Raw genomic sequence first — 12,869 nt, forward strand, 5'->3', positions numbered from 1 at the left:
AGAAAGGCTAACTTCAGAATTTTTTCAGCTTTGATTTCATTCCTTCATTGATTCATCTCTTGGCTCCTCATTTGGGAATAAGAACCATTCAAATGCTTTTTTACTTTTTGTTTTTCTTTCTTTTTTCTTTCTTTTTTTTTTTTTTTTGACTCTTCAAAGTATGTGTTCCAACAAATTTTTGTGCTTGCATCTCTCATAGCACATCTAATGCTCTTTTAAAACTGTTTATAAAGACTATATTATATCCTTGTATCCTCAATTTGCTGAATGTTGGCCACATAGTTCAGGCCCAAATGAAGAAATAAAGTAATAAACATATAATTGAAAGACAAATGAAATGTAGTAGGTTGCATTTTTTTGCCCCAATCTTTCATCTCTCCCTGTACCCACACGCCCTTTTCTATGTGTCTTTACATTTTTTCCCACTGAAGGAGTGGAGTAAATTTCCCTCCCCGTGACTTTGGGTTCACATACGTGAGTTTGGGGGGAATATATGATAAAACAGAAGCATGAGTGCGTCAGTACATTAAGAGGCCTTGCACCTCTGACTTTATTATGCCCTGGATAGCTCAAGGTACAAGGAGAAATATAAGAGCCATGTGAAGCAGAGCTATCTGAGCTGCCACAACCTGAAGCAGAGCCACCCCAGCTACTCATAGATCTGAAGATCTGAAGCAAAACCATCTAGCCGAGAACATTCTAGATGAGCCACATCTCAGCTAATCTGCAGAAGCATGAGTGATAATAAATGATTATTGTTTTAAGTCACTGAATCTGAAGGTCGATTTTTTACACAGCATTACTTGGACAATAGCTAACCAATACATAACAGAAAACACACAGTAGATATTTTTAATCATCTTCATAGTTTATGAAATTCTACATCTCACCTACTCTGAGCCTTGATTCCTCTTTTATAAAGTTTGGATAACAATTTCTGGCCAACCTATCTCTCAAAGTTCATGGTCAACTTCAAATGATATAAGAGAGAACACAGCAGTGGATTAACCAGCAACACACAGATAAAGGAATATTATTATTAGGGACTGGTATTCATAACTCTTTCCAACATCCTGGTAAACCCATAGTCTCTAGCCTTGGATCCTATATATGCAATTGAAATGGAACACCAGATGGCTAAAAATGAGTATTTGGATCCACAAAAGTACTGGTAAAATTAATTTTTTCCAAAGGGGAATTTGAGACTGTTTCTTTCATATCTGATCAGGAAATTCAACTGAATTCCTCAATTTGGGGAATAGGAAGCTCTGACTCTGCCCTACTCAATCTTTAATGCACTTTACCACACATACATGCAGAGGCTTTCAGCCTTTACTTAAACCCTTCAGTCAGTGGAAACTCAGCTGCAAAGTGGACTATTTCAACTTTGGATAGCTCTAATTGTAAGAAAGTTATTCCTTATCTTCCCTAGCCCCCAGGCCAGGGCAATTTCCCTAGTTATAAGCTTCTCACAGCACTCTATACATTTCCTTCAGAGCGTATATTGCTGATTATAATTTAAAAGTTGTTTGTGTAATAATGTGTTCAATGTCTGTCTCTCACACTGCACTTTCAACACTTTAGAACCTAGCATGAGAACAGTACATTAATAGGCGTTCAATAAATATTTATTGACTAGACAGATGAATAAGTTGTTTTTAATATTATTAACAATATCTTATATTATCCTTACTTAACAAAGATTAACTGACTTAATAATAAATTAATAAATGAGTGGATAAATAAACAGAAGATAATATCTGTCTTTTAAACGTCCTCCCTACAAAATTGTATTAATTCTTTCCTGAGAGTCCAACAGAACAAGGCTCCTTCCTATGTCATCCCCTCGTATTTCAAAGTAGTAGAGAGCCGACTCCTGGGAGATTTCTGATTAAAGAAACAAAGGGTTGAGAGTGAAGAATTTACAATTCATATAACAAATATTTATTGAGCATATATTATATATCGAACACATTTATGGATATTGGAATACAGTAGTAAGTATAACAGACAAAAATAAATCCCTTATTTCATATTGTTTATTTTCTGTGGGAGGAGAGAGATAATAAAAAAAATAAAAAAATAAAACATAGTGTGTCAGATGGTGATAAGTGCGATGGAGAAAAATAAAGCAGGGAAGGAGAATAAAGAACCCAAGAGAAGACTGCTATTTTAAATGAGATTATCAGGGAAGGGCTTTTTGTGAAACTATTTGCACAAAGATCTGAAGTTGGTAAGGGAGTGAGCCATGCAGATATTTGCAGTAAGAAGACTCCAGGAAACTTTTTGAGTTGGGAGCACACCTGGAAAGCTATGAAAAAGTATAAGGCCAGTGTATCTAAATTAGAGTGAACAAGTAAGAGAACAGTAAGAGATGGAGTCAGAGTTCATAGGGAGACTTGTAGCCATTTAAGGACCTTGGTTCTCACCATGAGTAAAATAAACAAACTGTTGAGTGTTTTAGAATAGAGGGTCTAGACTATAACTAGCAAGAGCTGAAGCAGATCAGTTAGGAGGATGTGATAAATATCTGAGAAAAATGATGAGGTTTAGCCAGAGTGGTATTTATCCTCCTCTGCATCCCAGCACCCAGCACTTGGAGGATGCTAAATAAATATTGAAAGAATGAATGATTGGATAGTTGGGAGTCAGAAAACGGTCTGATTTTGGAGTCAAAGAAATTGGATTTGCATTCAGAATTCCACAGTTAAGTCTTGTCTATATCCTTTGAATTTGTTTTCCCTAGAATCCTTGTCTTCAGCCTAAGAATGAGAATTAAAGCTATTAAATCATGTGTTAAAAGTAGCCAGTTCAGCCAGACACAGAGACCACATCTTATATGATTCCTTTAATCTCTAATGCCCAGACTAGGGGAGCCCATAGAGGCAGAAAGTAGATTAGTGTTTGCCAGGAGCTGGAAGAAGGGCGATCCTGAAGAGAAAAAAGACATTAGGTAAAAACTAATGAAATAACAATAAAATATGGACTTTAGTTAATAACGATGTATTGCTATTGGTTCATTAACTGTGACAAGTGTTCCATATGAATATAGGAGGTTAATAATAAGGAAAATTAGATATGGGGTTATATGGAAACTCTCTGCACTATCTTTATAATTTTTATACAACTAAAGCTATCTAGAATAAAAAACTTATTTTAAAAAAAGAGTGATCATTCAGGCCTGGGAAATGGAAGAAAGAGGCTCAGTGGTTTATCAGCCAGGAAGCATGGAGTGCCTCTTTCCCCCCTGTAGAGCTGGACCTGCCCTGAAGACTCAGGGCTTCAGGGAGTAAGCCTGCCTTGCCCATCCTTCCATAACCCATTCTTAGAACTGCGCCTTTCTTTGTGTGCCCTGGGAAGTAAACTGATTGTTTAAAATCATAATAATAAGGTGAGAAAAACTTGATACAAAAAATATTTCTAAATGACTTTAACTAATATCCTCTGGGCTTCTGGGTAGGTAGTCTGGGCCCTGTCTGTGTACAGGCAAATGTGATTACAGCAGGACCTGTACTGGCCGGTCTCTCTGAGCTCCCAGCCCCCCAGGCTGCTGCCTGCCCTAACCACATTAGCAGCACTAGAGTCATCCATCAGACTAATAAGGGGCCTGAGATTGGCCCTGGCCCTCCTGCAAGCAGCTGGGCCCTGCCATCAGGAGACATCTGGCTCCTACTTCTTACAATCACAAAATCAAGGATATGGCTATGGAACTGATATAGCTGTCTTACCCCTTTCTTTTGCTTGACTTAGCCATCCTACTGCATCTTCAGAGCTGCTTGGTTGGGATGGAGAGGGGGCTCCTTGCTTCCTGTGGACAGATCAAACCTGACTGGGGTGAGAGGCTGTGCTTCTAGCCACCATCTGCCTCTCACCCCCAGTTCATCAGGTGCCCTCTCTTCTGCCCCTGCCATCAACTCTCCCCGCCTCCCTGGCCCAAGCCTGTCAAAAATAGAACTCACTAGCAGCAGGAGCAGGACAGTAGAAGGGGCAGGGGGTCTTGTTTACCTAACACTGTGCTAGTTGCTACAAAGGTCAAGGCCCATCTGCCAGGCAGCAGGTGCCAGGAAACCAGCTGCCTTCATGGCACAAGCACCAAACATTAGCGAGGGGCAGGTGGACAGACCAAGTAACTGCCCCCTGGTGCCCCAGCCTGCTACATACAAGCACGTGCGTGCGTGCGCGCGCGCGCACACACACACACACATACAGAGAATTGACTGGGTAGGCCATGGGTAACTCATTTGCCATATGACTCATGACAAATGTTGAGTCCTGTATTGGCTTCTTCTTGTCATTCACCAGGCCTGCAAGCCACCATTGCTGCTTCCTGGGTAAGCTAGGGACCCTATTTTAATATTAGACTAAATTCAACATAATTAAAAAGCTTAATCATCTATTGTTTGGGGGAAAAGAACCAACACCATAACTCATTTTAAATCTGAACAGAAACAATGTGAGAGCACTTTGGCTTTGGGAATTAACTTCAGTTAATTGAGAGTTGCCTCTCAGGAATCCATATGTCCTGTCTCCCAATTCTGTCTCCCTTCTCTCTGACTTTAGTCCATGTGGAAAATCTGCCGAGACTGGTGACACTGGGCAAGAGAGAGGCCACAAATCCTGGAGCATCCTAGAGGGAAATGAGGACAGTGAAACCCAAGAGACATGGGCCTCTCCTAGCCTCAGAGCCTCCATCAGAGAAATGGGGAGGAAACCCCAGCTTCACTCTAAGAGGAAGAATTTACAATGCATATCCCCTGCAAGCTCCTACTTCCCAGGACCTCACCTGTGGACTCAGTGACACCAGGAAGCAGAGTGACGTCCCAGTAGGAACAATCCCCCTCTTTAGGGTGTTTTCTACATGCAGGTGGGCAGGACTAAAGAGCACATAGTCCAGAAAATAGGTCTCGTGTTGACATCAAGAACATGTGCCACCTGACATAGTTGTGATTCGCTGCTCTGAAAGGAATAGTTAAATGTGGACCAAGGACTCCAGGTGTACACATATGTTGGGGTGTATTTTAGGAGCTGCTGTGCTCCACACATGCCTGGAAAGAGCGACAACTTCAGGGAGGTGGAAACTAGGGGCTCTGCAGAAGGTTTGCACAGCTGTGTGACCTTGACAAGCCAGTTTCCCTGTCTAAACCTGTTTCTAATCTGTAAGGTGTCCGATTAGTTCCCTGAGCTTCAACATTCATTGTACAATAAAATCACTTGGAAAATATTTTAAAATATATTTAACCAAGCAAGCCCAGAGATCTGGAATTAATTGGCAGTAGGAGGATCACCAGTAGTTTTTAAAACTCACCAGATGGTTCTAAAGTTTACCCAGACCTGAGAAAACATTAGTATCTCTTAGCTTGTATTGGACCAACTGGAGGGCTCATTGAAACACCGATTCCTGGGCCTTACCTTGAGAAGTTCTGATTCAATAGGCCCAGGGGTCTGAGAATTTGCTTTTCTAACAATTCACAGAGAATGCTGATGCTACTGTTCTGGGGACCACACTTTGAGAACCACTGCCCTAGACCAATGTCACTCAAAGTACGGTCTCCAGAGTTAGAGCAGCATCATCACCTAGAAGCCTGTTGGAAATAAAAATTAAGGTGCCTTATTACAAACTTTAAGATAATATGCCCTTAGTGATGAAAAAGAGGATGATGATGACAATAAAGGAGCTGCGGTGAGGTTAAGGAAGAGGGAGCTTCAGTGGGAGAAGGAGACACTGGCTGGAGTCAGCATGCATTAGTGTTAGATGAAGATGGAAGAGGAAGAGGTGTCAGGCCCATGCACTATTGCCTGCTCGGAAATTTCTTCTCTGCCCTTGCCTTTGCACACTATTATGAAAAGTTTTCATGAGAGCTCCCCTAGCCCATTTTCCTCAAGTGGTAGATTTGCATTAATCGCTGGCTCAGGCCCCATGAGCCAACATATCCAAGTCCATCACCTCACCTGTATCACAAATGGAAAAAAATATAAGATTTGAATGGCTTCCTAGAAAACCCAGGTCAAGGCTCTAATTCACGTTTGATCCTGGATGGGTACTCTGTACTGATGCTGTACTCATCAGCATGGACAGGCTGGCAGCCTGAGCATGCTGCGACCAACAACCTCCTTGGCCTGCTGCCTGATTTCTAGCCACAGCATCTCCTCAGACCCAGAGCTGCGCAAATGCTATGAAGCGTTATGGAGAGAGGAGGTAGCCCAAGCCAGATGGGAGTCCCTGGCTCAGGAGGCAAGAGGACTGGTGCTACCTTGGGCTCAATTTCAATTTACTATGACACTGGCTCAGAACACCTACTCTCTCAGGTCTTAATTTCTTTCTCTCTGCAAAATAGAAAACGAAATCCTTGCTGGCTTCCCTCAGGTGAGGTTGCAAGCATCTAATATATACTAGATTAACCTTTATTTGGGGTTTTTCCCCTCCAATCACTGCTGGATTTCCTATATTTGAAGAATAACCAATGAGTACAGATAGACATCATTTGGAATACCCTGAAATCTCATTCCTAGCATTTTCACTCTATAGAAGGAAGTGTGGCCATGTGACTGATCTTGACATAATATAACATAAGCACCAAAGGAAGCATAGGGGTCATTCCAAACACAGTTCCATTACTTAGTTCATCACTCAGTTCCCATTCTGGGAACTGCCACAAAACCTGTTGCATGCTACTTTGAATAGCTCATTGGTGGCAAATCTTCATTCTAGGAGGGTGGATTTCCTTGTTGGAAACAGTCCAAAGCTATTCAGAGCCAAGAATGGTGACTAGAGTGAGAGATTAGGCAGGGAAATACCATTTTTAGCCTAAAACAAGGTATATCTGCAATTAAATTGATCCAAGGGCTGATCTGAGTAGTTTCTAATGTCTCCTCCAGCTCTAACATGCTATGATTTTCTTGTATAAATAGAAAACGGATTCTGAAGGCAAAGGAAAAACATTCCACAGGTGTTTTGAATAAAGTAACTTCAATGGAATCTGTATAAAATTACTCTTTCCTGGACAACTACTTTAAAGGACAATTCTCATATTGATATATACTTTATTTCATACTTTCAGAGACATATTTAAGCATCATTAACTTTTCAAGCACTCCAGGCACAAGGCCTAAGTTACCTTAAGGTAACTACCGCTATATTGTAAACCTATAAGAATGTGGACTTGTGGGGAAGCCAACACCATGGTGGGTGGATCAGAGAAATAGAAAGGTTTTAGAAATAAATAGTGCTGAGCTCCTGGATTGATTTATGACTGAAATTTTTCATCATCTCTGATGAAAAAGTTTTGCGACTTTAAGTTAGGCAATGATTTCTTAGCTATGACACCAAAAGCACAAAACTTAAAGTTTTGTGACTTTAAGTTAGGCAATGATTTCTTAGCTATGACACCAAAAGCACAATGATAAAACAAAAAAATCAATAAATTAGACTTCATCAAAATTTAAAAATCTCTTCAAAAGACATCAATAAAATGAAAATACAAGCCACAGATTGGGAAAAAATACATACATATATTTACAAATCATATATCTGACAAGGAACTTGAGTCTATATGTGGTAGGCAGAATTATGACCACACCCCTCAAAGACGTTCATGTCCTAATTCCTAGAACCTGTGTATATATTACCTTACATGGCAAAAGGAACTTTATAGATGGCATTAAAGCTAAGGACCTAGAGATGGGGAGATTATCTTAGATTATTCAGGTCTAATCACATGAGTCCTTAAAATCAGAGAATATTTTCAGGTTGTGGTCAGACAATGGAAGAAGGGTCAAAGAGATGCTATGTTGCTGCCTGGGAAGATAGACGAAGGAGGCCACAAGCCAAAGACTACAGATAACCTCTAAAAGCTGGAAAAGACAGGAAACAGATTTTCCCCTAAAGCCTGCCAAAACTTGATTTTAGCTCAATAAAACCTGTGTCAAATTCTGACCTACAGAAGTATAAAATGATAAATTTGTGTTGTTTTATGCCACCAAGCTTGTGATACTTGTTTACAGTAGCAATTGTCAACCAATGATTATTGGTGCCCATTTAACACCAACAGGAATCCCCAATTTGGGTTGTAGTGAAGAAGGAAACTTCATTTAATGCAAACAGCTTAATTGTGATACAGCATAGCCATGGGAACAGCATGACTGTAGAATAGCTCAGTAGTGCTACAACTCAATTATGAAACAGCACAGCTGTGAGGTGACCCTGGGGCCAAGTGGCCTTGGGGCCGGGCAGCCCTTTCTGGCTAGACAGTGCTGCTCTGGTCTGCTCCACCTATTCCAGTCCACTCTGCTCTGCTCCAGTGAGATGTCCTTGGTGCTCCAGCCAAAGAAATGCATTCTTCAGTGGAAAGGGAAATGTGCTCCCCCGGACAGAGGGGAGCTGACTTATACAGAGAAATCCCTGCCCCTGGTCCCTGATTCATCTGTCCTCAGGCAAATGAGGACTCCAAATCCTCACAGTTTGATTGGTCCAAATAGCACTTTCCTAATAGGTCAGAATAAAGCTGTTATGAGTTGCTGGTGAAGAAGATGCTGATGGGGGTAGAATATCCCTGCACAGCTCTGATTGGACAGGGAAAGTCTCAGGCCTATTAGTTGAAATATGATTCCAGGATCTCTTTTGTAAAGGCTGGCTCAAACAGCAGGAACACAGTACAGGCTTCTCCCTGAAGCAAGGCTTGTGTGAGAGGGCCTATTTAGAAACCACTGCTAGGCTCTGTTTTATTGTGTGTATGCATTTGTTTATTTTTTGATTTGAGCTCAGTTAGCCACCAGGAGCTCTTCTTGGTAGGTATCTTCTTTCTCAGGGTTCACACAATATAAAGCTATTATACCAAAATATATAAAAACTATTCCGATTCAATAATAAGACAAATAATCCAATATAAAATGAGTAAAAAATTTGAATAACATTTCACTAAAGAAGACACAGGAATAGTCAAAAAGGACAAGAAAGAATGTTCAACATCATTAGCATTTAGAAAAATGCAAATCAATACCATTATGACATGCTACTTTATACCCACTACAGTGGCTATAATCAAAAAGACATACAGCAACAAGTATTGGTGAGAATGTAGAGAAATTGGAAAGCTCATACACTGCTGGTGAGAATGTAAAATAGTGTAGCCATTTCGGAAAACACTTGGTGCTTCTTTAAAATGTTTAATATAGAATACATAATAAATATAAACGTGGAGTATATAAATATAGACCCAGCAATTTCACTCCTAGGTATCTACCCAAGAGAAATCAAAGTATATGTACACACAAAGACTTATCGGTGAATATTTATAGCAGCATTATTCTTAATAGCCAAAAAGTGGAAATAACCCAAATGTTCATCAACTGGGGAATGAATAAACTAAAAAAAAAAAAAGATAATAATTATAAACAAAAAGGAATAAAATACTAATACATTCTATAACATGGATGAACCTCAAAAACATGCTAAGTCAAAGAAGCCAGGCTGAAAGGATCACATATTATGTGATTCTTTTTCAATGAAATATTCAGAGTAGGCATATCTATTATAACAGAAAGTAAATTAGTGGTTGCTTAGAGTTGGGAGGAGGGAGTGGGTTTGGGAGGGTAATGGCTAATCAGAGAATAGGGTTTCTTTTATGGGGTAATAAAAATGTTCTAAAATTAAATTGTGATGATAGTAGCACAATTCTGTAAATATACTAAAAATCATTGAATTGTACACTCAAAAAGGAGTGAATTTAATGGTATGTAAACAATACCTCAATAAAGCTAAGGAGGAGGAGAAAAAGGAGCAGAACTGCACCGCAGAGTTGTCAAACCCTGCCAAGCGAAGCCTTCCTGGAGACAGGAACTCATATTCGCAGAGAACTAGCTGAGATTTTCGTTGTAGTGATTAAATGTAGAATTTTATTTTATTTCAGCTGTAACATTAGACGAGACTGGTCAGAGCTTCCCAGAGAGAAAGGAGTCTCTTTTGGGGAATGCTCGCTGAGACAAGTGAGATTGGGAAGTGAGTTTGGCAAGAGGAAAGGATGGCTATAGTACCCACGATTTCCAATCAGAAAATAGGGCACATGCAAACATATTCAGAGGGCAATGAGACAAATTATACAAAACCAGGCCTACCCAGATGATCTTCAGCCTCCTGGTACAGCCAAATTAACCTCTGCCTGCTGCCTGTCCCTGGTGGGTGCAGGAAGGAAAATCCAGGGCATGTGGTTGGCCTGGTTCTAAAAGGACTGAGCTCCAGGACCAGGAGTCGGGTTGCAGCCACTGCATAATGAATGACACCATCCAAACGGGCAGGGAACTCATGCGGGAAGCAGTCTGTTCAAAAAGCAAGGACTGGGCTGCCTGCCTTCTGAATACATGAAGCTCCTCCTCATCCATCTATCTTCACACCTGAGAGAGAGAAGGTGCAGTAACAAGCACCTTGATATATATGCGTCTACAATCTGGTTATGAGGTTATCAAGCAAGAAAGACGCCCTCAGGGAATGGATATGCTTTTTTCATAGAGGAAACTGTGAGTAAATAGCTGGAATTTATCTTGAGGGAGATAATAGAAGCACTTTTTTTTAATGCGGAAAAAACAATATTTTCCCCCAGAGCATTCAAGCCTTTCCAGGTTTAGATCATGTTTCTCATTAATGGGCCTTCTGGACAAATTCATCTTGGGTCCACGGGACAAGAAAGGAAGTGGATCTGTCTGGTCAGTGGTTTAAATATAAGCCAAGTTGAGGGGGGAGGAAGGAAGGTCACCAGCCACCCCAAACAGTGCCTACCCACAAAGCTTCTCAAAGGGTGGCCCAAGGGCATGCACTGCTAGTGACCTCAGGGGCACTGGAAATTTCTGGAAGAAGGCATGGCATCTAAGTCTGTGTGTCTGCTGGGATCACTATATGTCATCACCATCTTATGAGGGACATTAGCCTCTTTGCCTGCGTAAATGAAAATACTAAATGTTGTCAAACTCTGCCAACAGAATATTTACTTTACTGAGTATTTACTTTACTGACCTATTTGTGTAAGAACTCTGCTAGCTGAAACAGTCAATGAGATAATGAATATGGAAGCCTTTGTGAGCCAAGAAGCATGGGCCAACGGAAGGTGGGGGAGGGTTGCGCTGGGCATAGGCCTCTCATCACATGCTCCCTCCTGTCCCAACACATGCAGAGAAGGTGGAGGGGACAAGCATTTATTGAATATGTTCAAGGGCCAAGCACTTTTCTTTCAGTTTTTTTTTCATTAAGTTCTTTAAAAAAAAACAAACTCATGAGGTATTCATTTCCATTTATATATGTAGAAACTGAGACTTGCAAATTTTATATGGCATGTCTGACCTAATCTATAAGTAGCAGTCCAGCATTTGAACACCAGGTCTGTCTGACTCCAAATCCATAGCTAGTCTCAAAGCCTGGCCATGGATGCTATTAGACTAGGAGTTCTCAACCCCCAGGCCACAGACCAGTACCCATTGGTGGCCTGTTAGGAACCAGACTGCACAGCAGGAGGTAAGCAGCAGGTGAGTGAGTAAAACTTTATCCGTATTTGCAGCCACTCCCCAGCACTAGCATCACCACATCAGCTCCACTTCGGATCATCAGGCATTAGATTCTCATAGGAGCCCTAATCCCTGGTACCAAAATCGTTGGGGACCACTGTACTAGACTATAAGTCCCCCTGGGCTAGAGCCTCAGCTGGAGCCCAGCATGCAAGAATATCCTCCATGTCACTATCGCAGCAGTCCTGATACCTCTGACTTATGGTTTAGAAATCCCTTTGACCTCTTCTCCTCTCTAGTGAGGTAGTTCCTAAGCCAATGCTCTGAAATGGCCCCTTCGCCTGAGAGGAGGCAGAGGGAGGAGTTCCTATCCTTTGCTTAGCTATCATCTTTTTTAAGTGGTGACACATTCTTGTCCTGGCTCAGCATTCAACCTCTCCAAGCTTTGACCTCCAAATTAGAAAATTGGACCAGTTTGATGGTTTTCAAATTTATTTCACCACGACTCACAGTAAGAAATATATTTCTCTTACAGCCTAGTTCACATGTAAATATTTTTTCCCAAAAAGTAAAGCTATCCATAATATATGTGATGTACTCTACTATTTTTCTCTTTTATTCTATTTCTTTTTTAAAAGCTGGTCACAGCCCATTAATTGATTTGATTTTACTCCCCTAAGGGGTCATGACCCACAATTTGGAAGATTCCATACTAGATGCTCTGTAATGACCATCCCAGCTGTGACACTTGATGAATCTTTACTCAGCCTTCTCCTCCTGCAGAAGCGGTCCTTCTGAGCTGATGAGCTCCAGCTGCACCTGCCTCTGCTCTGTCCCTCTCCCTCTCTGTTAGAATGTTTCCCCTGCCTACCTCTTTCATGTGTGTGCACATTACCTTCATAAATTCTCTGAGGTAAAACAACTCACACAAAGTCACACCATTAGCAGCTGGAACAATGACTTTAATCATACAATCTGACCGCACATCCAGGGCCTTCCATGCCCCCATCCACTTCCTGAGACAGGCACCCTATGGTCAATCGGCACACAGGCCTCCCAGAAAGAAGTCATCCACCCCACCTACTTGTAGGATGTTAGCTTCCCCAAAAGAGCAGAGCTGTTCTTGCCCTCCTGCATCTAGCGATCCTCACCTTTTCCTGCCTCTCAGCACATGCTCTCAAACTTGTCTCTGATGTTTACTTGGATACATTTGGGTTACGTATGTGTTTGGGGGTGAGGGACAGGTAAGTCAGTCCATTTAATCTGTCTTGTCTGTGGATATATTTCTGAATTCTTAGTCCCATGAGAGCAGACATTCTACCACATGCAAGCTTTACTTGGTCAAAGCAAATGTGTGTCATTAAAACTATGTCTCTCTTCCA

This window comes from Pteropus medius, unplaced genomic scaffold (genome assembly GCF_902729225.1).
Source record: "Pteropus medius unplaced genomic scaffold, Ma_sr-lr_union100, whole genome shotgun sequence".
In the NCBI taxonomy this organism is placed as follows: Eukaryota; Metazoa; Chordata; class Mammalia; order Chiroptera; family Pteropodidae; genus Pteropus; species Pteropus medius.